Source organism: Schistocerca piceifrons, chromosome 3, assembly GCF_021461385.2.
Source record: "Schistocerca piceifrons isolate TAMUIC-IGC-003096 chromosome 3, iqSchPice1.1, whole genome shotgun sequence".
In the NCBI taxonomy this organism is placed as follows: Eukaryota; Metazoa; Arthropoda; class Insecta; order Orthoptera; family Acrididae; genus Schistocerca; species Schistocerca piceifrons.
In genome coordinates, this window is record NC_060140.1 from 96,174,682 (window position 1) to 96,202,630 (window position 27,949).

Genomic DNA, 27,949 nt, shown 5'->3' on the forward strand with positions numbered 1-27,949 from the left:
AGAAAGAAGCTTTAGAAAACGGTGTTTCGCAATTACAAATGGATACAAACAAAACCAATGACACAGTTGATCACGTGAACAGCAAACGGTACACATGTGATGTACGCATGTAAATTTTAGGTGTCTGGAGTGGGCACAAAACATCCGATTGATGGAAACGAACTAGGAAGGAGTAAAGTGCCGAGATTTCGACGCAGTTCAATGGTAGGGCCCTTGCGATTGGCAGAGAGAATTTCCACAAAATAAGAGGAACGCTCGTATTGGTCGAAAAACGCTGTGACGTGGAGGACGAAAGAACCCAGGTGGGGAGACAGTTCGGCTACAAGGAGGGCAAGAGCGAAATTTTCTGGGACTCTTCTCTGAACTGGCGTCAAGTGCAGCACGAGGCGCATAGCACTCTGTACTGTACAGAGGAGAAATTTGTGTGTACACTGCGTTCACAGCGGCTGACATTCAGCTACATATTAGCTGTAGCGTTGTTGAGCTCCAACTGTGGAGAAACGAACAAGCCATTTAGTTAATTGTTCTCGCGAGGACTGAGAAGGCATTCATATGCACGCTGCTCCAGCCACGCGCGTGCATATCGCCATATTCCAAGACTAGGGTGAGTACATGTTTTCTCGCATAATGAGAAATATAGGGAAAATTTCTGCTGGTAAAATCAGCAAAAGCTTAATTAGTTTTTATAGAAATTTCAGAGGATGGGAGCAGCCATGCAGATGACAGCTCATCGGAGCTAAGGTAAATACCACGATCAGAGGCGTAAACTTGTTGGTTCACCAGCTTGCGTCCACTATAAACTCGAGCGACCTTGGATAATCTTTTGCTCAACTTGTCACAAAACTGACCACCCTCCGTAGACTTGATTGTCATCCTAAGTAGTACCGAACATTGAACCGAAATCAGATGATTTATCGTAGTACTGGCCAACATCATGACGTAGTTGTAGAATAATTGTGTAAAGAAACTTCTACTTAAAATTTACCATTGTTGTGTTTAGGATTATTTCACTTTCTCAGGACGAGATGTGTTCGTTTGACAACTGTCGTAACATTGTCACGTAAACTATGTAAATGCGGGTACCTCTATGATATGATTGCAACATTAAACCAAGAATATTTACAATTGTTCTTCTGTCCTCAAAACTTTACAAGCTGATGTGACTACGTAGGCTTTCCCGGCGTAATAAGTCTTGAAAGTCTCTTCGGGTTTGCTGCCGGATCCTAGAATCAACTTTACTCGATGTTTCGGCGATCCAACTGTTCGCCATCTTGAGGAAATGCTACTTCTGCTGATGAGTCCCACTGAGAACTGACGCAAGATTGCAATTCGACGTCCTATATAGGCCACCGTTCAGTATACGGCGCATGCGCCGACCATCACGGTTTCTGGCTTCCAAAATAGGGAGGTGGCGCCGCCCTTAGTGAAACACTGCTGGCAACGATACATCGCAATCAAGGCCGCACAGAAGAACTTTCAGTTTTGATGCGAGATAATACAGGATTCCACGTTTTGCTAAGAGGAAACCCATTTTCCCTGTTGATTAAATTATCAGCCAATCGCCTCTTTTTACACACTATTCCAAAAACCGGAAATGTTGGCAATTACAACAGTTTCCTCAAATTTCATTTTGTGTCCCTCATTTAGGCAGTGTTCTGCTACGGCCGATTTTTCCGGCTGTTGTAGCCTCGTGTGACGGCGATTTTCCACACACCTGTCATTCACTGTGCCAATAGAGCGGCCAACGTAAGCTTTCCCACATTGACACGGGATTTTGTATACCCCGGGTTTCCTAAGTCCCAAATCATCCTTCACAGAGCCGAGCAGAGCCCTAATCTTAGAGGGTGGACGGAACACACTCTTAATCTTAAAACTCCTTAAAATTCCTCCAATCTTATACGATAAGCCTCCAGCATAAGGAAGGAAGGCCACAGATCTATGTTCCTCTTCGAACACCTCCGGAGACGGTCCAAATTCCATAGCCCGACGAATCTGTTTCTCGGTGTATCCATTTTCCTTAAAAACAGTCATCAAATGCTCAAGTTCTTAGGTTAAGCTGTCTGCGTCGGAAAAGGACGCCACTACGTTGGTGTGGTGGATGACAACTCTTAGGGTGCAGATACCAATCCGTGTGTGTCGGCTTTCGGTGAACACTGTGTCCCAAAGTTCCATCAAGTTTTTTATAAACCATTACGTCTAAAAATGGAAGCATCCCATCATCTTCAACCTCCATAGTAAATTTGATACGGGGATGAAGACAGTTGAAGTGGTCCAAAAATCTGTTAAGAGCATCACGTCCATGCGGCCATACGAAGAAGGTATCGTCCACGTATCTCCAGAAGCACGTTGGTTGCAAAGCTGAAGTCCTCAGTGCCATAGCCTCGAAGTCCTCCATGAATAAATTGGCGACTATGGGTGACAAAGGACTACCCATAACCACTCCGCCATTCTGTTCAAAAATATTACCGTTAAATAAAAAATACGTGGAGGTCAGCTCATGACGACAAAGCTTCACCAGCTCTTCATCCAGTTTTTCACTGATCAAACTAAGTGACTCTTCCAGGGGAACTCGTGTAAATAGGGATACCACATCGAAACTCACTAACAGACCTGAAGGACTCAACTTCAAAGATCCCAATCGTCGAAAAAAATCCACCGAACTGGATATATGGTGTTCACATTTGCCAACAAATGGACTGAGAGCAGATGATAAATACTTTGCCAGGTTATAGGTCGGCGCACACAAATTACTAACAATAGGGCGTAGAGGAACCCCTTCCTTATGCAACTTAGGCAGACCATACAACCTAGGCGGAACGGCAGCACCACGATGAAGCTTCTTACGTAAATCATCTGACAACGAACTCTTTTTCAACAGTGAAAGTGTCTTACTTTTGATCCTTTCTGTGGGGTCATTAGATAGTCTTCTGTACGCCGGGTCGTTGAGAAGTAAATCCATTTTTAGGACATAATCATCCCGCGTCATTACAACCGTGGCATTTCCCTTGTCAGCTGGTAAAACTACTACTTCGTCATCATTCTTAAGGGAACGAATGGCTGCTCTCTCTGCGGAAGAGATGTTATCTCGCGGTGGTCGAGCCCGACGTAATGTGTGCGACACTTCTTGCCTTATTTCCTCTGCTTGATCCTCGGGTAGGCTGTGTACTACTTGTTCTACAGAGCATATGAACTCTGTGATAGGAAGTCTCTTGGGAGTGGGCGAAAAATTTAAACCTTTCTCCAATATCGACACTGTGGGCCCATCCAACGCCTTGTTAGAGAGATTAATCACAGTACGCCGACGTTTATCCACTTCTGATGCTGTAGAACGAGAAAGAAGCCGTTCAAATTTCGAAGATTGTCTGGTAACGGCGCTCCTATGTGTCCAATCTGATAGCGCCCACGTGGAATCATCAACCCACTGCCAAACATCCCTTGAAAACTGCGATGACAAGTTCAAATGTAAATAAAATAAATCTTTGGAACCAATATCCAGCTGTCTACGGGTAAAACGAATGCGTTCTCTTAAAAGTGCTTGGCTTGCACGTTCCTTAATCCTATTAGCTCTCTTACTGTTAATAAAATGAAAAAATCTGGCGAAATTAGGAATAATACCTTCGTCATGGCATCTCAGCAAGAAGGCGAGTGTACTCAACAGCTTTCCTTTCTTCCTCCGAAGTTTATCTAACTTCTGTACAAGCTTCACCATCTCCTCGCCGTAGAGGTACTTGATGTGACTACGTAGGCTTTCCCGGCGTGATAAGTCTTGAAAGTCTCTCTCACTATACGCACAGTGAATGACAGGCGTGTGGAACATCGCCGTCACACGAGGCTACAACAGCCGGAAAAATCGGCCGTAGCAGAACACTGCCTAAATGAGGGACACAAAATAAAATTTGAGGAAACTGTTGTAATTGCCAACATTTCCGGTTTTTGGAATAGTGTGTATAAAGAGGCGATTGAAATTAGGTTGGCTGATAATTTAATCAACAGGGAAAATGGGTTTCCTCTTAGCAAAACGTGGAATCCTGTATTATCTCGCATCAAAACTGAACGTTCTTCTGTGCTGCCTTGATTGCGATATATCGTTGCCAGCAGTGTTTCACTAAGGGCGGCGCCACCTCCCTGTTTTGGAAGTCAGAAACCGTGATGGGCGGCGCATGCGCCGTGTACTGAACGGTGGCCTATATAGGACGTCGTATGGCAATCTTGCGTCAGTTCTCAGCGGGACTCATCAGCAGAAGTAGCATTTCCTGAAGATGGCGAACAGTTGGATCGCCGAAATATCGAGTCAAGTTGATTTTAGGATCCGGCAGCAAACCCGAAGAGACTTTCAAGACTTATTACGCCGGGAAAGCCTACGTAGTCACATCAAGTACCTCTATGGGGAGGAGATGGTGAAGCTTGTACAGAAGTTAGATAATCTTCGGAGGAAGAAAGGAAAGCTGTTGAGTACACTCGCCTTCTTGCTGAGATGCCATGACGAAGGTATTATTCCTAATTTCGCCAGATTTTTTCATTTTATTAACAGTAAGAGAGCTAATAGGATTAAGGAACGTGCAAGCCAAGCACTTTTAAGAGAACGCATTCGTTTTACCCGTAGACAGCTGGATATTGGTTCCAAAGATTTATTTTATTTACATTTGAACTTGTCATCGCAGTTTTCAAGGGATGTTTGGCAGTGGGTTGATGATTCCACGTGGGCGCTATCAGATTGGACACATAGGAGCGCCGTTACCAGACAATCTTCGAAATTTGAACGGCTTCTTTCTCGTTCTACAGCATCAGAAGTGGATAAACGTCGGCGTACTGTGATTAATCTCTCTAACAAGGCGTTGGATGGGCCCACAGTGTCGATATTGGAGAAAGGTTTAAATTTTTCGCCCACTCCCAAGAGACTTCCTATCACAGAGTTCATATGCTCTGTAGAACAAGTAGTACACAGCCTACCCGAGGATCAAGCAGAGGAAATAAGGCAAGAAGTGTCGCACACATTACGTCGGGCTCGACCACCGCGAGATAACATCTCTTCCGCAGAGAGAGCAGCCATTCGTTCCCTTAAGAATGATGACGAAGTAGTAGTTTTACCAGCTGACAAGGGAAATGCCACGGTTGTAATGACGCGGGATGATTATGTCCTAAAAATGGATTTACTTCTCAACGACCCGGCGTACAGAAGACTATCTAATGACCCCACAGAAAGGATCAAAAGTAAGACACTTTCACTGTTGAAAAAGAGTTCGTTGTCAGATGATTTACGTAAGAAGCTTCATCGTGGTGCTGCCGTTCCGCCTAGGTTGTATGGTCTGCCTAAGTTGCATAAGGAAGGGGTTCCTCTACGCCCTATTGTTAGTAATTTGTGTGCGCCGACCTATAACCTGGCAAAGTATTTATCATCTGCTCTCAGTCCATTTGTTGGCAAATGTGAACACCATATATCCAGTTCGGTGGATTTTTTTCGACGATTGGGATCTTTGAAGTTGAGTCCTTCAGGTCTGTTAGTGAGTTTCGATGTGGTATCCCTATTTACACGAGTTCCCCTGGAAGAGTCACTTAGTTTGATCAGTGAAAAACTGGATGAAGAGCTGGTGAAGCTTTGTCGTCATGAGCTGACCTCCACGTATTTTTTATTTAACGGTAATATTTTTGAACAGAATGGCGGAGTGGTTATGGGTAGTGCTTTGTCACCCATAGTCGCCAATTTATTCATGGAGGACTTCGAGGCTATGGCACTGAGGACTTCAGCTTTGCAACCAACGTGCTTCTGGAGATACGTGGACGATACCTTCTTCGTATGGCCGCATGGACGTGATGCTCTTAACAGATTTTTGGACCACTTCAACTGTCTTCATCCCCGTATCAAATTTACTATGGAGGTTGAAGATGATGGGATGCTTCCATTTTTAGACGTAATGGTTTATAAAAAACTTGATGGAACTTTGGGACACAGTGTTCACCGAAAGCCGACACACACGGATTGGTATCTGCACCCTAAGAGTTGTCATCCACCACACCAACGTAGTGGCGTCCTTTTCCGACGCAGACAGCTTAACCTAAGAACTTGAGCATTTGATGACTGTTTTTAAGGAAAATGGATACACCGAGAAACAGATTCGTCGGGCTATGGAATTTGGACCGTCTCCGGAGGTGTTCGAAGAGGAACATAGATCTGTGGCCTTCCTTCCTTATGCTGGAGGCTTATCGTATAAGATTGGAGGAATTTTAAGGAGTTTTAAGATTAAGAGTGTGTTCCGTCCACCCTCTAAGATTAGGGCTCTGCTCGGCTCTGTGAAAGATGATTTGGGGCTTAGGAAACCCGGTGTGTACAAAATCCAGTGTCAATGTGGGAAAGCTTACGTTGGCCGCTCTTTTCACACAGTGAATGTCAGGTGTGTAGAACATCGCCGTCACACGAGGCTACAACAGCCGGAAAAATCGGCCGTAGCAGAACACTGCCTAAATGAGGAACACAAAATGAAATTTGAGAAAACTGTTGTAATTGCCAACATTTCCGGTTTTTGGAATAGTGTGTACAAAGAGGCGATTGAAATTAGGTTGGCTGATAATTTAATCAACAGGGAAAATGGGTTTCCTCTTAGCAAAACGTGGAATCCTGTATTATCTCGCATCAAAACTGAAAGTTCTTCTGTGCGGCCTTGATTGCGATACATCGTTGCCAGCAGTGTTTCACTAAGGGCGGCGCCACCTCCCTATTTTGAAAGGCAGAAACCGTGATGGGCGGCGCATGCGCCGTGTACTGAACGGTGGCCTATATAGGACGTCGAATTGCAATCTTGCGTCAGTTCTCAGCGGGACTCATCAGCAGAAGCAGCATTTCCTGAAGATGGCGAACAGTTGGATCGCCGAAATATCGAATCAAGTTGATTTTAGGATCCGGCTGCAAACACGAAGAGACTTTCTTTACAAGCTGATGTTTGTCCTTATTCGCAATTGCGAATTCATTTGATGTACCTCTAGGTAGCGTTCCTCGGCTCTTCTGTCTACCATTTCTTGGCGCAAATTTCAGTGGGCGCAGTTTTCACGGTATCCTGTCAATTCCCATCATTTTCAGTGGTTTTTATGTTAAAGTCAAGTACCTCTTTTTATCATATTTGTAATTAAGTGAACTGATATTTCATGTATTGTTCCAATCAGCCATCTTACAGAGCAATCAGGAAACCCAGAGATATGACCGAACGACTGTAGTTTCATCAGGTCATAACGGTTTTCGACGACCCTTGGCCAACTTGAGGCGTTCCCCTATCTTCCGCATGGGTTTGTAGATTACGGCACTATTCCATTTTGTTAACATCTTTCCTGTGAGGTGAGTTGAGTGTTTAATGAACGACAGGGAAACCTGGAATCTTACAGACAACTGCACATCGCCATGATCTTTTCGTGGCTGTCTTATATAAGCGGACGAATACACATTCTTCAGCAACTCTTTGGTCAGATGTTCCAATTTCGTATCGAGCAGCTCCGGTACAGAGATGTTCGTCCATCAGGCCGCCAATGTTTTTGTAAGACCTCGCTTTTTGTCGTGGATGACAATTGTAATCCCGGTCTAAGTAACTGTTGGTATTCCGTATGATGTATCGCCCAACAACTGTCTCCTTTGTTGAAGACTAAGAAATATAGCTTACCGTCTGCCTCTTCCTTCATGGTCAACTGAATCTTGTATCATTGAGATGTGCCTGAAAACGACCTACTTCCACTTTGTCCCATCTTCACAACATAAACGTATCATCCGAGTAACGGCATCTTATAATTTGGTTTTTGTTGGCAGTTACTAATGCTTGTTCTTCGAACTTTTCCTTTAAGAAATTTGCTATCACCAGGCTTAAGGAGCTCCTCTTTCATAAACGTTATGGTTCCAAACATATTCTTTCTCTCTGTCACGTTGCGTTTGAGTTGTCGGAGCACATTAAAAGCGACTGTAAATTGTTTTTCTTTCAGGCTAAACAAAGTTTTCGAGTCAATGCTCTAGAGTCCACATCTAAACAGGAACTTCTAGAATGCTCGCTTTGTTCACCCCGTCACGTGACTGCCAGAGTCATAATGTTAACTGTCGGACTCCTCACGTGCCTGTTCTTAAACGTGCTGCAAGCGCACGTGTACCCTTCAGTTTACGGCCAAAAGTAATATCCGACAGGGAAATACAGCCGAACTGGGAACAATAAGTCACGAGAGCAGGTAAAAAACTGGTGTAACTCCAGTAGCAATACGGAATTCTGGGAATTCAATTCATATCGGTGTTCATTGGACACATTTAATAGCGACTGCAGTAAACAACGCTACCTTGAAATAACTTTGCATCAAAGTTACCACTCAAGACCGCGAACATCTCTGCTGAATCCCGGGTTACGCCTTAGCGCTCTGGGTTTTACGGGTCATAACGTTTATGGACTGTTCTCTGGCTCTATGGCTCGGAGGTTAAGTACTAGAACGCAGATCCGAAGGTCACGATCGCAGTCGGCCAGAGGATTTTTATGTTATTCTTGAAGAATCAAGTTTGCCAAGATCTCTAGTAATTCATTTTATTACTGTTACCGGTTCCGACAGATCTACGCTGTCATCATCGGATTTGAAAGTTACAGAAACAAGCATCCCAAGTGAAAGTGGTTCAAATACATACGATTTGATATAACCACTCTATACACTACTGAAGCATTAGAACGTATCTTCTAACGTTATTACATGTACATACGTTTTACAAAGCTGAACTCACATAGTGATGTTACGTTAAATTGTAAAAAAAAAGTGCCAGGGACCACGAGCATGACACAAGTAAAATATCACACAATTAAAATATACAACATCTTATGCTAATTTCCCAGCACATACTCATCACTTGACACCAAAATCGCAGCTTAGCTTGTTTACATAGTGGTGTTCAAATTCAAATGGTTGAAATGGCTCTGAGCACTATGGGACTTAACATCGGAGGACATCAGTCCCCTAGAACTTAGAACTACTTAAACCTAACTAACCTAAGGACATCAAACACATCCATGCCCAAGGCAGGATTCGAACCTGCGATCGTAGCAGCAGCGCGGTTCCGGACTGACGCGCATAGAACCGCTCGTCCACAGCGCCGGCCCTTGTCAATTTTTTCCATGCTCGCTGCTCTGAGATTCTTGCAGGAGGTAGGACGTACTTCTGCATCCACGCTGAAGGAGGTGGATATATTGCCCATCTAAGCGAATCAGTTATATGGATCGGTGGTGTCTCTTCTTTCGGACATGCCCGACACAACAGACACCAGGCAATCATATAATTCAATAGACGTGCCACACTGCAATTATGTTTTCTCTCCAATATCATTAAAATTATCTTTAAGACAATTTACATAACATTTTAAATTGCATGTTTGAAATAAAATTATGTTTTGAAAATATACAGTGTTATTTTTTTTACAAAAATGTAAAATTTGCCATGAAATATACGTTGTTCTCCTTTACATGTAAAGTTATAATAAGTATACTTCAATGTAATTTTTAAAGATAAGTTTACAGTAAATGTAGTTCAGGTTATTCATCAACACAAAGCCATGAGTCCTGACAGAAAAAAGTCATCAAGGTAAGTATATGCAAGACAAATATAGACCATAGCCGTGGACCATACAAAATCACTCCATAAATACTATTAGGTTTACATAATTGTGTTCTTCACACACACAAAATGAGCTACACTAAGTCATACACACAAGTGATGATGTGCTTGTGGCCTAAGTACAGGATGTTCACTAAATAATTATGGCTTAAAGTGTCAGTGGTTGCGTAGAGGATTACTGTGAAACATTGGCTCGTGGTTTTGAGGTTTGCGCGAGAGAATATGAACCGACTTACTTTTAAATTGATGTGTACTGTGGAATTCAAAGCTTATGTATGCTAAATCTTTCGTGGTTTACATCTTCTGGTTTTTGGTTTAAGTAACACAAAGTACTTCCGGAAATCAGATGTGATGTGGTACCAGATGCCAATATCCTAATTCATGAATGAAATTTCTATACGTCATTGATGGGGTGGTTGACGTTTATGTTCAGTACAGTACTTAAGATTTTATTAAAGTAGATGCAACAATAAATACGTCAAGGCAGGCAGAACTGTGAGCATAAAGAATTGAAGATGGTGTAGTACCAATGACAATATCACACGCATAATAACATCTTAATCGGTGAATGAAAAATTTATACGTAACTGATGCAGTGCTAGATGTTTATGCTTATTTCAGACCTTGAGGTTTAGTCCAAGTAGATTTAACGGTAAATACTAGATGGCAGACAAACGGGTTGATGTACATAACTAATTTCTTTTCTCTTAATTGCATTCATAATATGTAGAATGGAATTGACTTAATATATATCGGGTGGTTATTGTTAAACTTTCCCTATTTAACACGTTATAAAACGGTGACTAATTACTGTGCGAGTACCAGATTTGGTAGCATTAATGTCAAGGACATGGGGAAGAGAAATAATACAGAATCAATTCCATTGAAACACTTTTAATGTGCTGCTACGGTACATCATACCATTACATACCCGTACCATTACTGCTACAAAAAGGGCTTAATATGGCGTCCATCAGTTTCCAGAAGAGTCTGAAAGCGCAGGATTGCATTCTGCACAGCAGAACAAAGCATGTCCGTACGTATGCTGGCTACCTCTCTCGATATGCTGTGAATGTTCCCCTGGTATACCCTGTCCTTCAGGTAGCCCCACAACAAGAAATCACAGGGAGTCAGATCAGGTGATCGTACCGGTCAAGCATCTGGAAACGAGCGGATGATAATTCGATCGTTTGCAAAAGCGTTTTGGACAAGTAGGTGAACTTCACGAGTGATGTGCGGTGGGCCCCAGGTTGCATGAAAACCAGTGAGTTCAATGCGTCTCTCTTCTGTAGGGCGGGTATGACATGCTGGCGAAGCATATCGCAGTAACGCTGGCCAGTCACACTGCACGTCTTTGGTACATGAGCGCTAACATATTCACAAAAAAATGGGCCAATGATGAACGTAGGTGTGAAGCCACACCATACTGAGGAACTTCACGCACAGTGACTCGAGGTGAAGAGCCCCACACTCAGCAACTCTGTGTGTTCAACACACCTGTCAGAGAAAAATAAGCTTCGTTTGTCCATAGGATGTTACAGGGCCAGCCCTCGTCAGCTTCCATCCTTCTGAGAAAGTGAAGTCAACACGTCTTTGTGTATCCTGTGGTGCAAGCTGCTGTCGATATGGACCTTGCACGGATACCATTTGAGAATGTTAGTGGCGCCCGTAATGCACCATTCTGCACACACATACGTGAGTTTCGGTTGTACCGGCTGATCAAAAGGTCAGAATAAATTTGAAAACTGAATAAATCACGGAATAATATAGATAGAGAGGTACAAATTGACACACATGCTTGGAATGACATGGGGTTTTATTAGAACCAAAAAAATACAAACGTTCAAAAAATGTCCGACAGATGGCGCTTCATCTGATCAGAATAACAATAATTAGCATAACAAAGTAAGACAAAGCAGAGATGATGTTCTTTACAGGAAATGCTCAATATGTCCACCATCATTCCTCAACAATAGCTGTGGTCGAGCAATAATGTTGTGAACAGCACTGTAAAGCATGTCCGGAGTTATGGTGAGGCACTGGCGTCGGATGTTGTCTTTCAGCATCCCTAGAGGTGTCGGTCGATCACGATACATTTGCGACTTCAAGTAACCCCAAAGCCAATAATCGCACGGACTGAGGTCTGGGGACCTGGGAGGCCAAGCATGACGAAAGAGGCGGCGGAGCACACAATCATCACCAAACGACGCGCGCAAGAGATCTTTCTTGCGTCTAGCAATATGGGGTGTATTTTTTTGGTTCTAATAAAACCCCATGTTATTCCAAGCATGTGTGTCAATTTTTACCTCTCTATCTACATTATTCCGTGGTTTATTAAGTTTTCAAATTTATACTGACTTCTTGATCACCCGGTACTTTGAGCGATATAAATAAAGTCTTGTTCTGACACTGAGTTCCTTGCTGATAAAGACAGGAAATAAGGTGTTCATCATCTAATGTGTGGCTTTTTGCCAATCTTATGTGTTCAGCGTGACTCGAGGTGAAGCGATTCGTCTACCACAATTTCTAGGTCCCTTGTGGAGGGCGACCACGGAATGGGTTGACCTGGCATTTGTAGTTGGTGTTTCAATATTAGCAGCTGCTTTTTCGTGAAAAATCCTGCCGCCGATTTTGTTGGACTGACGGTGGTCTTATTCCCAACCGCTCACAATTCCATGTTCTCAATTTGGCACTGCGCCCGTGTTATCAACTGGTAGATGTTTCTTCCTGAAGTAAAGACTGCATATGATGCGAGGTTTCGTTGGGAGGTCGCTGATGTATAAGTTGAAAAGCAGTGGCGAAATAACCGAACCTCGTGGAATTCCTTCAGCGGCAGTCAAGAGTACCGAACATTTACCATCCACTGACACAAAGAAGGCCCATTTCTGTAGGAAACTGTCCACCACATTTCCGTAAAAATCCGGAAGAGGTGTTCGTATACAGAGCTTAATTATCAAATTGTACCGAAGGCATTTTCGAAGTCAAAGAAAACACCGACTGTGGACAGCTGGAGGTTGAAATGGTGTTTGATGTGTTCAGTTAAACGTATGAATTGCAGTCCAGCTGACATTTTTGGCTGAAAGTCGAACTGTTTCGACCTGATAATGCCATTTTCATTGAGGCATTGCTTGAGACGTTACAAAAGCAGTTACACCTGAATTTTACCAAGTGCCGGCAGCAAACTGATTGGGCGATGAGTTGATGGTTGCGCAAGGTGACATGTTTTGCAAGTGGAAATACCTTTGTCGTATTCCAGGTCTTACGAAAGTAGGCATGTGCGAGACAGCTGTTTATAATGCGCGTCAGGAATATGACAGCTTTCAGCGGAAGATGCTTAAGTTCTGCATTACTGATTGTTGTCTATGCCTGCCGCGGAATATTGGTTCTTCCTATCAGCCATGTGACCTCCCTATACCTTGTCAGCAGCGGCTGATCCTAGGTAGGTGTTAATCGGAACTGTGCGACGAAATCGTAGATCCTCTGAGGTGTGGGGTTGATCTGTTATTCTGTTATTCTGCGCAACGGATTAATCTGAGATGTACCCTTTACCCTGTGGCTCCTGCAAAATGCAATTTCCACCCCCACACTACTGCAGAAGTCAGACAGACGCTCCTAACGTTTTAAAGAGAAATGCCTGAAAAACTTTCAGCAATAAATATCTTCTGGAGTCGTCCGCTGTAAGGAAATGACACAAAAATTCACAAAATTTCTTACGTAACTAGTGGAATACTTGGGTACTGGAGTATTGCTAGTTTGTGTAAGAAAAACATGAAACTAACGAAAGTTATTATTTATTTTGCAAAAATTCTGAAAAATCACAATGGCACTTTTAGTTATGAATTGAATAAGTTATATCCTGGTTCTTTTCGGAATGTGAAGTTACCTCTCAAGGATAGGTTCGCTAATGAAATTTCTATACAAAGTTTAAGATGGTTGTTGACTTGGCAGAATGGCTGAGAGGCGCACTTACTTAACTTGAATAATTATCTTTTAGAATGTTGCTAGGTATGGTCGAGGCTATCGCGTGTGAAATGCAGTGAAGTGTACTGTTGTGGAGAAAATATGGGGCTCGCAATAGCTTTAGCGCACAATATCGTAAGCTGCAATGACTACTGTCTGCGCCGCTCGCTGTTGACAAATAAGATAACTCTCGTTCTATCTGAATTGAGCTTCGCCAATCAAACTCTACCTATGCCTTGATGAAGTCAAGGATTCCTATTCGCCCCTAGTCTAACTATTGGCGTGGTGCACTGGTCAGATAACCAGTCCACTGCGATGCCACTCAAAATTCGCTCCCAGGCGTTTAACTATAACTCTGTCCGTTCACACCACACAATAAGTGTGTCGGCCAACACAATGAACAGCGCTTCATCACAAGAACTTGGCGTGGTACACTGGTCAGATAACCAGTCCACCGCAACGCCACTCAAAATTCGCTCCCAGGCGTTTAACTATAACTCTGTCTGTTCACACCACACAATAAGTGTGTCAACCAACACAATGAACAGCGCTTCATCACAAGAACTCAATATAGAGTAGCACTTCGATTTGCTCTCGACAGAGGTGCTCTCCCAGTGAAGTACTGAGGAGAGACTTGTTCCTCGCTCCAAGAGCGACAATGCAACAGCGCCTCTCAACGTCAGACGTGAAGGGGTATATATCTTTCGGTCTCTTCCATTATTCCTTCAGCTCAAGGCGTCAGAAATATCGTCTGCCAATTAGCTTTGCTCTTCTAAAACGGGAGAATGACGTTTCGTTTAAGGCGACCAATCCGGAAAGCTGTAGTATTGGCGTTTGGCGTTTGCTGTCTCCTTGTGAAAATCTCTGAAACTGCGTGCTATGTGTAAAGAATGCGTAGGCTGGCCGCTCCCACGCAATGTAGCGGAATTTGCTTTTAAGCCGAACTCGGGGTTGTTCCCCCCTTTCACTCGAGCCCACTCTGTCCGCTACACAGGCGGTCACCGGCCGACATTGGCTGGGTCATCCTCTGAAGGGACCGGCGTCCCGTTGTGCGGTTTCTCTCCCGAACTTATAGCTTCTGTGACCATCGTGTCTGGAATGTATGTGTGTACGCCAGCCTCGAGTATTTCAACCACGGTGCACCTACTTGTTAATTGCATATAGTTTACATGAATTCATACAACATTGACTTTATATTATCGAGTTTGGGTTCAAATGAAGCGTCTTGATGTGCGGAATATGATTGTGATGGCAGAACATGTAAGCAATGAAGGTCAGGAAACAACGACGTCTTACAATCCTTTTGTCGTGTCCGTCCATTTGCCTGATGGGAATTTGGTGGCCACAGGCTGGAACCATCATCTGTTGGACATAAGCATCGGCGAAAAGTTTCAATTGTTGTAGTGTATCGAATATGAGTCCATCTGCACCCCTGATCGCCAGTTCCGCTGGCTTCGTCATTTGTTTGTAGTACAAACTGGGAGGTCCTGGTCTCCAAAGTCTCTTGCTGCCATTCCATGACGCGTTGCCGCAGCTCTTGAGACAGTCACTTCGCCTACCGCCTATCGGCCGGGTCTCGAAACAACTGCCATCTCTTGCTGAAACGGTTTCTCGGTGCCTTCAGATCCAGGAAGGGTTCGGAGAAAGAGTCGAATTGTGGCTCCGAAAGGACAATAACGACTGAAGTTGTTTTGGCGACCTGTTGTAATTTCGTTGTCAGTATCCCGACAGCAATATCCGCTTTGGCTGGATGTTTAACCACTCTGACATTATTTTCGAGACACGTTCGGAACTCAACACAGTCGACATCACTGGTAATCCATCAAGTGGGACTGCAGCCGGACAGTTAGTACTTGAATAATGATGACAAAACGGGCGGTTGTATTTGGATCTAACGTCACTTATTCTTTTTAAAATATACTATCAGTTTCGATACCACATGATGTCATCTTCAGGCCCCATACGTAACCTGCCATCCACAATCGTTTTTATGTGCAATGAATAGAATCGTATGCAGCGGACCAAAATTGACTGGTCTCCGACAATAACAAGTCCAACATGGTCAGACGACAACTGTTCATTTGACATGAAAACGGTTGTGGATGGCAGGTTACATTCAAGGACTGAAGATGACACCATGTGGTGTCGAAACTGGTAGCATGTTTTGAAAAGAATAAACTACGTTAGATCCAAATACAGGCACTGTTTTTTTCATCGTCATTCAAGTAGTCGACATCAGTCTGATGGATCTGTGTGGCTAGGAGACTCCCTTGTCCGATGACTTCCACAACAGGTTGGTGGTCTGACGAGAGGTCGTTGATAATCCTCACGTGTATGTACGGATTGATGCCCTTCGTCAGTGTGATGTCTAGGACATGATCCGTCCGAAATCGGAAGTAACTGACTCGAGTGGGTTCTTGCGGGCCATGTATAACACAATTGAGGTCGTGTTGCATGTCGAAAACAGCCTGGCCTTTGCGATTAGTTTTCCGTGGATGCTACGAGTCATGCTTCGCGTTCAATTCCCCACCAAGCCGCACTTTCGGGAACCGGTCAGCTAGCCAGAGCCCACAGTGATTGGAACACTGGTGAGGTTTCCAAGTGGTGTCTGATGGCGTTCGCAGTGCAAATGGCCGTTCCTGGTCGCTCTAAGCTGAGGCGCACTATTTCTAGGAAATACGTACTGCGAGTACAGCGCCATCTGTTGGCAGCTTTTGGAACCATTTCGAAACTTATGTAAAAGTTCTGTATAAAATTCTTGTTCTAGACCGTTAGTTGCACTCGTCTATCGATCCTAATTTTCGAGATATTTTATTTTGAAATCATGAACTACTTCGCCGGAGAGCCTGTATGACATCCAATACACAGGAACAGAATAGTATCTGCAGTGTTAAATGGAGGTAGAAATCGGTCATTTTTAACGGACCATCCCTGCACCCATTTTAACAACTCTGAGAAACAACAGATAATTTAAATGTGAACCCCCCGACGAGGATTTGAACACAACTGCGCCCGAATGCGAGTGCAAAATCTTAACCACAGCACAACCTTCTTTGGTTTGTTACTGAAACAACACTTTGTATGAGTTTACCGATGGATGTAATAATATTGACGAGGTCTTGCAGTTCTACAGTACGTGCACCAATAGGTAAGACAAATAGGACTACTAAATATTTTCGTGCAGGCCCTGATTTTTTTTTTTTATTTTATCACGGTGGTAATTTCTCCCTTTGTAATTAGGAGTGTACAAACTTTTGGCATTCGGAGGAGAAAGTTTGTCACTGGAATTTCGTGGAAAGATCTCACCGGTACGAACCACGCCTTTGTTTTAATGATTCCCATCTCATCACAACTATCGTATCCGTCACTCGGTTTCCCTGTGTCGAGATGACGCTAAACGAGCGACCGTGGTTTGAACGTTTTCGATGTCCTCCGTTTATCCTATCTGGTAAGGACGTGGTGAGACGAGCTGTAATACAGGGTGTACATAAAGTCCGGGAACACTTTCAATTATTTATTGCACAAGAACTAAACATTGTAGAGATGTCATACATACGAGGTGTGGCTAGAAAAAAACCGGACTAGTACTGGTGAAACAATAAAACGAGTGCAATAAGGCTGAAAGTCGCGTGGCCTGTCACGTGACTCTCGCTCCGCCTACTGCTCGAGTTTCATCTGCCTCCTGCACTCAGTCTGCCCGTGGCGTCTGTTTTAAGTAGTTGACGTTTTGTCTGTGCGTCGGAAAATGTTGAGTGTACAGAAAGAACAGCGTGTTAACATCAAATTTTGTTTCAAACTAGGAAAATCTGCAAGTGAAACGTTTGTAATGTTACAACAAGTGTACGGCGATGATTGTTTATCGCGAACACAAGTGTTTGAGTGGTTTAAACGATTTAAAGATGGCCGCGAAGACACCAGTGATGACACTCGCACTGGCAGACCATTGTCAGCAAAAACTGATGCAAACATTGAAAAAATCGGTAAACTTGTTCGACAAGATCGCGGTTTAACAATCAGAGCAGTGTCTGAGTTAACAGGAGTTGACAAGGAAAGTGTTAGGCAGATTCTTCATGAAAGTTTCAACATGATCAAAGTGTGTTCAAAAATGGTTCCAAAGTGTCTCACAATTGAACAGAAGGAACGCCGAAGAATGATTTGTTCTGACATCCTGGAAAACATCGAAAGTGATCCCACCTTCTTACAAAATGTTATTACTTGCGATGAATCGTGGTTTTTTACTTACGATCCCGAAACTAAACGCCAATCGATGCATTGGAAAACTCCTGGTTCTCCAAGACAAAAAAAAGCACGAATGTCAAAATCGAAATTCAAGGCAATGATGATTGTTTTTTTTTTGACATCAAAGGGATTGTGCACATTGATTGGGTACCAGAGGGACAAAGAGTGAATCAGCATTACTACATTAGCGTCCTGGCTACCCTACGTGAGCGAGTACGGAGAAAACGGAACGATTTGTGGAGAAAAAAGTCATGGATCCTTCACCAAGACAATGCCCCAGCTCACAGTGCGTTGTCAGTGAAGACGTTTTTGGCAAAACACAACATTCCCATCTTAGATCATCCACCCTACTCACCTGATTTGGCCCCCTGTGACTTTTTTCTTTTCCCTAAAGTCAAGCCAGCTTTGAAAGGAACTAGATTTGAGACTGTTGAAGCAATAAAAGAAAAAGCGACGGAAGTAATGTATGGACTTACCGAAAATGATCTGCAGCACTGCTATGAACAGTGGAAAATTCGTAAGGAGCGGTGTAGAGACCGAGGAGGAGAGTACATTGAAGGAGATAACATGAAATTGTAAATAATTGTAAATAAATGTTTTTTCCAGCATCAGTCCGGTTTTTTTCTAGCCGCACCTCGTATGTCATTTTGAAGAAATCCTGAAAGGTTTTTTTTTTTTTTTTTTCTTTTGCAATTCGATATGCGGACCATGAGTGACCCGGCAGACGTCAATACGGTAATATAATGCTTGTCATACCCGCCCCAGCATGGCATCGTCGACTGTGGCAGTCGTTTCCCGTATTCTCTCCCAGAGCTCTGTTACATCACGTGGTAGAGGCGTTACACACACCAGATCTTTAATGTGTCCCTACAGAAGAAAGCCACATGGTGTAAGATCTGGTGATCGCGGAGGCCATTTCATGAAATAGCTGTCCCCTTCTGTAGCACGGCCGATCCATCGATGTGGCAGCTCCGTGTTCAGGTACCCACGAACTTCAAGATGAAAATGGGGCGGAGCCCCATCCTGCTGAAAGATGAACGGAGAATCCGACTGCATTTGAGACATCAGACACTGCAGCAACATGTCCTAGTAGGAATATCCAGTGACAGTGCTGTCGGGGAAGAAGAATGGCCCGTACAGTTTTCTACGTGACAAGGCAACCAAAAAACATTTACCTTTGGGGAGTCGCGCTCAGATTCAGTGCATTAGTGTGGATGCTTTGTACCTCAGATTCGACAATTATGCCTGTTCACTTTCTCATTAACCTGAAGAGCGGCTTCGTCGCTAAAAATTAAGCGATCAACAATGCCATTCACATCCTCATTCAACTGTTGCAACTGCGAACAAAACTCAAAACGCTTGTCGCCTTTGTCATCATTGAATTCTGCACTAGCTCCAATTTGAATGGTTTCATAGACCGCTTCTGTCGAAGGACTTTCCACACTGTCATTGGAACCATTTCGAGTTCACGGGATGCACGACGCACCGATTTCTTTGGACTCCTTACGGATGTCTCTCGTACTCACTCCACATTCATTTCACTCAAACTAGGACGTCCGTTTCTCTTTGCCGCGCACAAGCAACCCGTCGTAACGAATTTGTTGTTGGTGGTGGCTTCTTACCGTACTTGGTTCTAGACATCCGTTGGACAGTTGTAGCACATTGCTTTTGGTCGAACTGCAACACACAGAAATCTCGCTCCGCACCTGAACTTGCCATGTTTGCGACTAGCGCTGACTATCGGTAAATTACCAAACTATGCTGTGGCAGTATACATAAAAAAAAAGAAACTTTCAGGGTTTCTCTTTAAAATGACATATGTATGATATCTGTATTATGTTTGGTTCTTGTGCAGTAAATAATCAAAAGTGTTCCCGAAACTTTATGTACACACTGTACTTTGGAAGATGACGGACACGGTAGAAGAGTAACTGGATGACAGAGTATTGCCTAAATTGCAACAGAAGTCGCGATTTATTTTTCCAAACTGGCTTCAGTAGCGAGTTAGGAATGATGCCTTCATTTTTCTTGTTACCATGTTAAATCCTGCTTCTTTTAGCACACACACGACACAGCTACGGGGTGTTCATAAAGTATCTCCACACTGCCGTATGATAGCCGCGCGTGCCGTATGCCGCAGTTAATACACTCCTGGAAATGGAAAAAAGAACACTTTGACACCGGTGTGTCAGACCCACCATACTTGCTCCGGTCACTGCGAGAGGGCTGTACAAGCAATGATCACACGCACGGCACAGCGGACACACCAGGAACCGCGGTGTTGGCCGTCGAATGGCGCTAGCTGCGCAGCATTTGTGCACTGCCGCCGTCAGTGTCAGCCAGTTTGCCGTGGCATACGGAGCTCCATCGCAGTCTTTAACACTGGTAGCATGCCGCGACAGCGTGGACGTGAACCGTATGTGCAGTTGACGGACTTTGAGCGAGGGCGTATAGTGGGCATGCGGGAGGCCGGGTGGACGTACCGCCGAATTGCTCAACACGTGGGGCGTGAGGTCTCCACAGTACATCGATGTTGTCGCCAGTGGTCGGCGGAAGGTGCACGTGCCCGTCGACCTGGGACCGGACCGCAGCGACGCACGGATGCACGCCAAGACCATAGGATCCTACGCAGTGCCGTAGGGGACCGCACCGCCACTTCCCAGCAAATTAGGGACACTGTTGCTCCTGGGGTATCGGCGAGGACCATTCGCAACCGTCTCCATGAAGCTGGGCTACGGTCCCGCACACCGTTAGGCCGTCTTCCGCTCACGCCCCAACATCGTGCAGCCCGCCTCCAGTGGTGTCGCGACAGGCGTGAATGGAGGGACGAATGGAGACGTGTCGTCTTCAGCGATGAGAGTCGCTTCTGCCTTGGTGCCAATGATGGTCGTATGCGTGTTTGGCGCCGTGCAGGTGAGCGCCACAATCAGGACTGCATACGACTGAGGCACACAGGGCCAACACCCGGCATCATGGTGTGGGGAGCGATCTCCTACACTGGCCGTACACCACTGGTGATCGTCGAGGGGACACTGAATAGTGCACGGTACATCCAAACCGTCATCGAACCCATCGTTCTACCATTCCTAGACCGGCAAGGGAACTTGCTGTTCCAACAGGACAATGCACGTCCGCATGTATCCCGTGCCACCCAACGTGCTCTAGAAGGTGTAAGTCAACTACCCTGGCCAGCAAGATCTCCGGATCTGTCCCCCATTGAGCATGTTTGGGACTGGATGAAGCGTCGTCTCACGCGGTCTGCACGTCCAGCACGAACGCTGGTCCAACTGAGGCGCCAGGTGGAAATGGCATGGCAAGCCGTTCCACAGGACTACATCCAGCATCTCTACGATCGTCTCCATGGGAGAATAGCAGCCTGCATTGCTGCGAAAGGTGGATATACACTGTACTAGTGCCGACATTGTGCATGCTCTGTTGCCTGTGTCTATGTGCCTGTGGTTCTGTCAGTGTGATCATGTGTTGTATCTGACCCCAGGAATGTGTCAATAAAGTTTCCCCTTCCTGGGACAATGAATTCACGGTGTTCTTATTTCAATTTCCAGGAGTGTATATCGAAACGAAACTCAGTGAAATACAGGTTATTAATTCAACGAATATTCGTTTTTAGTTACAAATTTTCACATTAAATGTTGAAAGTGTCCCCCCTGTTGAATACACAATTAAATTCGTCTAATCATGTTTCCAAACAGAAGCTGTAACATTTCTTCAATAACAGAAGCAGTGAAAGTGGATATTGCAGATTTGAATTCATCGATGGATTTTGGCTGGTTTTTATAGACAGTCGCTTTCGCTGCACCTCAGAAAAAAAAGTCAGGTGGTGTTAGGTCAGGCGATCGTGGAGGACAAGTCCCTGTGAAATTGTGCGGTCACCAAAAACATCAGCAAGCAGTGACATTGAAACGCGAGCTGTATGCGCCGTTGCACCATCTTGTTGAAAATAACCGTTCAGTATTTCACTTAACACAAGTTCTCCTATGAATGGGTACAGAATATCACTGCAGTATCGTTGTGTGTTTATTGTTCCGTTGAAATATGTGGGACCCACGATCCGACGACCATAAATTGCAAACCAGAATGAAGTGGTTCCTCATGAATACACAATGGATTTTCAGTACTCGACATACGAGAAATTTGCTAGTTCATGTACAGGGATAAATGAATCCACGCCTCGTAAGTGAAAAACGTTTCATTGAGAAAACCCTTCCATTTTGTTGAACGAAATTTTTGAACCATTGACAATAATGCAGTCTTTTGCCATGATCAGTGTGTTTCAGCTCTTGCACGACTGTCACTTTGTATGACAAAAGTTCTAATTTTTTCCTTACAGCTCTGTGGGCCACTCCGACACTAACATCGATTTCCTGGGCGAGTTTTCTTACTGATTTGTTCGGACTCATGGATATTTTATCGGAAATATCGAGTAGTTTATCCTCAGACAAAACGCTAGGGCGACCACTTCTCGGTGCATCTGTCACTGAATCCGTACTTCGAAATTTGTTAGTCAGATCTCGCACAGTATAGCGATGCGGGAGTGCTGTCTCCCGGAAATCTAAATTAAATGTTTGATGAACTGAAACTGTGTATTTACCGCCAGCTTTGAATACTTGTTCGACTAAAAACACACGTTCTTCAATGGTTAGCATTTTAACAGTGACGAAAAAGAAACAAACGAACGAAGGAACTAAACTTAAACGTTCACATCAACGCGTAACGACACACACCAACGATACTTCTGACTCTGGCTGAGATAAACGAAACAGTGGAATGTTAGGAGAGTCCGCTTGATGGAAAGTAACCCAGGCAGGCGAACAATCAATAACGGCACGCGCGGCTAACAATCATACGGCACTACGGATAGGCTTTTTGAACACCCCGTATATCTTACCAACACGCTTACAAGTGCAATTGCAATGGATTGCTGAAACGGAGTGTATTACTAAACAAGCAACTGAGCACACAGCTGTGACTCCTGCAATGTTGGAGAGCGCGGACACACTCATTCGATTCGGTCGATGGATCACTACGAACATCTCGGTACTGAATTGGACGTATGTGCTGGTAGTGCTGACACAGCCGTCCACCAGCTGGCGTACTGGAAGGTACGGTATGTGCCCGCTAGGTTCCTAGCCGTCTAACGGAAGACCATAAAGGGGAACCAAGGACCATCTCTGCGAAATTGCTTGCACATGCGAGGCCGGCGGATGATAGGGACTTTACTGATCAAGCAACACGCTGGCTCCGACGTTGATCAAAAGAGTGTTACCATGCGGGCGTTCAGGATCTCCAAACAAGGAGGCGTAAGGCCGTCTCACTGAACGGAGATTATGTTGGGAAATAGGGTTTTGTAGCCAAAAGAGTGGGGAATAATATGGCGTAACGGAATCCCGAATAAAAAAGTGTTGCATTACTTAGTGAACGCCACTCGTATCGAGTTTCGCTGCCATAGGTAAATAGAGTAGCGGCACCTTAATTGTAACTACCCGGCAGAATTCATTTTCTTCAGACTGGATATAGAAAAACAGCTTTAAGAAGACAATAAAGATGAGACGACTGTTACTACCCCTGAAGTATCCAGATTATGTACACTACTGGCCATTAAAATTGCTACACCACGAAGATGACGTGCTACAAAGGTTGGCGCCGGTGGCGACACCTACAACGTGCTGACATGAGCAAAGTTTCCAACCGATTTCTCATACACAAACAGCAGTTGACCGGCGTTGCCTGGTGAAACGTTGTTGCGATGCCTCGTGTAAGGAGGAGAAATGCGTACCATCACGTTTACGACTTTGATAAACGTCGGATTGTAGCTTATCGCGATTGCGGCTTATCGTATCGCGATATTGCTGCTCGCGCTGGTCGAGATCCAATGACTGTTAGCAGAATATGATGGAATCGGTGGGTTCAGGAGGGTAATACGGAACGCCGTGCTGGATCGCAACGGCCCCGTATCACTAGCAGTCGAGATGACAGGCATCTTATCCGCATGGCTGTAACGTATCGTGCAGCCACGTCTCGATCCCTGAGTCAACAGATGGGGACGTTTGCAGGACAACAACCACCTATACGAACAGTTCGACGACGTTTGCAGCAGCATGGACTATCAGCTCGGAGACCATGGCTGCGGTTACCTTTGACGCTGCATCACAGACAGAAGCGCCTGCGATGGTGTACTCAGCGACGAACCTGGGTGCACGAATGGCAAAACGTCATTTTTTCGGATGAATCCAGGTTCTGTTTACAGCATCATGATGATCGCATCCGTGTTTGGCGACATCGCAGTATGAACGCACATTGGAAGCGTGTATTCGTCATCGCCATACTGGCGTATCGCCCGGCGTGATGGTATGGGGTGCCATTGGTTACACGTCTCTGTCACCTCTTGTTCGCATTGACGGCACTTTGAACAGTAAACGTTACATTTCAGATGTGTTACGACCCGTGGCTCTACCCTTCATTCGATCCCTGCGAAACCCTCCATTTCAGCATGATAATGCACGACCGCATGTTGGATACAGAAAATGTTCGACTGCTGCCCTGGCCAGCACATCCTCCAGATCTCTCACCAACTGAAAACGTCTGGTCAATGGTGGCCCAGGGCTGGCTCGTCAGAATACGCCAGTCACTATTCTTAATGAGCTGTGGTATCGTGTTGAAGCTGCATGGGCAGCTGTACCTGTACACGCCATCCAAGCTCTGACTCAATGCCCAGGCATATGAAGGTCGTTATTACGGACAGAGGTGGTTGTTCTGGGTACTGATTTCTCAGGATGTATGCACCCAAATTGCATGAAAATGTAATCTCATGTCAGTTCTAATATAATATATTTGTCCAATGAATACTTGTTTATCATCTGCATTTCTTATTGGTGTAGCAATTTTAATGGCCAGTAATGTACATTTCATTAGTAACCTCATTTCATGTGGCTGGTCAGTAGGAGGTGTCCAGGCTCGCTATTTAATGGCCGCATTTCAGACACGTACTCCTCACTGTGGTGTGTACTGTAAAAGGCATATCTCACCAGACCCAGACCAGGGGACCAAACAGCGAGATCATCGCTCCCATCCGATCAGGAAAGGATGGGGAAGGAAGTCGGGAAATCACGGAAAATCTGTATCACGATGGCAGTACGCGGGTTTGAACCTGTAAGCGGTTCACCACCCTGCTGGAGCAAATGTAATCTTTGCTAGAACGACAATTCACAGGCGCTGCCTGAGACATAAAATATCTTTGCCCCTGTCAAAAGAGAGCTGCAACGAAGTCGCAGGTCAGAGCAGTCTCTGCTGCAGTTGCAGTCGCCCGCTGCTACAGTGTAGTTGTAGTCAGTTGCTGGTACAGCGTAGTTTACAGTTAGTAATTGTTAGTCACAGCGCAGAACAATTTTAAAATTTCATTATGTGGAACTGAATAATAATTGTGATCAGCCGTAGAGCTAAATGATACCATGGAATGAGATGATGACGAACATATGAATAATTGCTAATATAATGAAAAATCAACAGTGTAATTAAGTCAACCATCTATTGTAAGGTAAATTTTATTATTTTTATTGGAATGCACGTAGTTAAGTCACTTGTCTGAAACGTTAATATGGATTTGCTTCAATCGTTTCTTTTGTGATTCGTCAGCACCAATTCACACAGATTTGCAATATATTCAATCTTCCCATGTAATGGATTGTAGATCTTTATCAATAAAGTAAAAAAAAATTCAGAATATAATTGTTTTTACCAGTCAACTATGAAAGTATAATTTCCCCTTAAGTCATTGCCAGTCCCGATGCAGTCATTTATCTAAATTAAAATGTTCCAGAATTTTTGTCAGATCATAGTCATGTGCTCTTTAGTAATCAGACGACCAGCTGTGCAGCTGTGTCACAAAGTAAAGTCAGTTTCTCTCGTAATTCAGATCTCAAACAAATGTTATCCAGTATTAGTAGATAGGCCAGCATTGCACTAAGCTGTGCCGTTTACGAGCAGATATGTAGACAGCGTTATCCGGCGACACCATCACGAGGTAAGAATTTTTCAGTTTATTTCTCACGGATGGATTCAGATTGATTTCACCGGGCCATGGCGTAGCGCAGCGTACGTCAAAATTTATCAGTTTTTCATGAGATAAGATTCATCAGTTTTCATACGTCAGAATTTAATTATCCAAATTTAATTATTTTTATTTTCTGTTCGGTAAGGTTACACATATTTTCTAATTTTTTTATGTATACGGGAAGGTTACAAACCGTCGTCCTCCCGAATGCGAATTCAGTGTGTTAACTACTGTACCACTTCGGTCGGTAGACGTGAGATGTCAAGATATTGTTAACAAAGGGAATTATTAAATTATGGGGGACATCGTTCCCAAATAACTTGAGAGCAACGTCTGTGTTTACTTGGTGTTTTGTCCTAAAAATGGACCGTGGTGTAATCACTGAACACCTACCGCTTCCCTCGTGAAGTTTCGTATTTAGCTGTGCGTGTGGATACGACGTAAACGTCCTCACAATATGCCCTCAACAAACTGGTCGACTATAGGCCTCTCCTCACGGTAGCTGAAGGAACTGAGGTCCATTAACCGGCCCCCAGAAGGCCAACACTATTGCGCAACATTACCGGGTGTGCACTAATATCGAACGGGTAGGCATTAGATTGAAATGCTGAGCGATAACATTGGGCACATAGGAAACTTCTGAAATATACTGAGCTGCCTGGAAGCACTGTTTCGTCTGTGGGCAGTACTGAAAATGTGCTTGCCAGTCTCTCACGCGCAACAGTCTCTCGCTATTTTTGTGTTCGATCCGTTGTTCACTCTTTTTGTTGTTGTGTTGCAAATTAGTGGAAAACAGAGCGAGAGGTTGTTTTTCTTAGAGTGTGCCGAAACGTATAAATAACTGCCGGCGTTGTGAGATGTTAGGGCAGATGAGTACAAAAACAGAAATGTTAAGAATGAATCGCATGAGTTGTTTCTCACAAAATACTAGGAACGGCACCCTACAGCCGCGAAGGAAGATGTTAAAAAAATTGATTGACCTGAAGTTAGGAATAAAAGTACGTTTCGATATTATTTGCATGTGTAACTTATTTGTCCGAATGTAATCTTTTAGTGTACCTATCGTTTCATGACACACTTTCATAACTTTGTCTCAAATAATCAACAGTGTAACTACACTAGTAAATTTGAAAAGTCTTCAAAGAACTGCCGGTAGAGAGTTGCCGTAGTGTAATATATAAGCAACGACTCACTGGAAATGCTTGCCTCTTTACAGAGATTTTTGATCGTAGGGCCAATCATTACAAGTAAAGCATCAAATGTTCGACCATCGACCCGAAAAGATTATGATCTTCCTCTCAACAAGTTTTGGTGAATGAATCTATGACACTCTTTATACCACTTTTTCATCCACGGACTTTTTTTCTTGTTGCCACGAAGTAGATGAGTTATACTGCAGTAGCATCTTGATCGCCCGTCATTTCGAAACAGAGTAAAAACTCCAAAATAGCTTACATAATATTACTCAACATCACCGCGTAAAATTAGAGTGGTGCGTAAGTTCGTTGTGTTTTTCTTTTGCAACTTGGTATTCCGGTTGCTACGGGTTTATTTATCGATTATCATTTTTTATTTGTAGTTATTGTTGCTATCTGAGTTCACATATCGTCATTTTTCATTTGGAGATAGTGAGTGAAGCTGTAGAAGCAAGCAATTAGATGCCAGGTGAAGAAATCGGAACATTTCCGACATATTGTATTCTTCTGCTTCAGTTCAATCGAGGGACTGCCAGAAACATTTGCGCCGTGTATGAGGATAGTGCCACTGGACAGAGCACGGTTAGAAAATGGTTTTAAAATAGTCCCCCATTCGGATTTCCGGGCGGGGACTACTCAAGAGGACACCGTTATCAGGAGAAAGATAACTGGCGTCCTACGGATCGGAGTGTGGAATGTCAGATCCCTTAATCGGGCAGGTAAGTTAGAAAATTTAAAAATGGAAATGGATAGGTTAAAGTTATATATAGTGGGAATTAGTGAAGTTCAGTGGCAGGAGGAACAAGACTTTTGGTCAGGTGAATACAGGGTTATAAATACAAAATCAAATAGGGGTAATGCAGGAGTAGGTTTA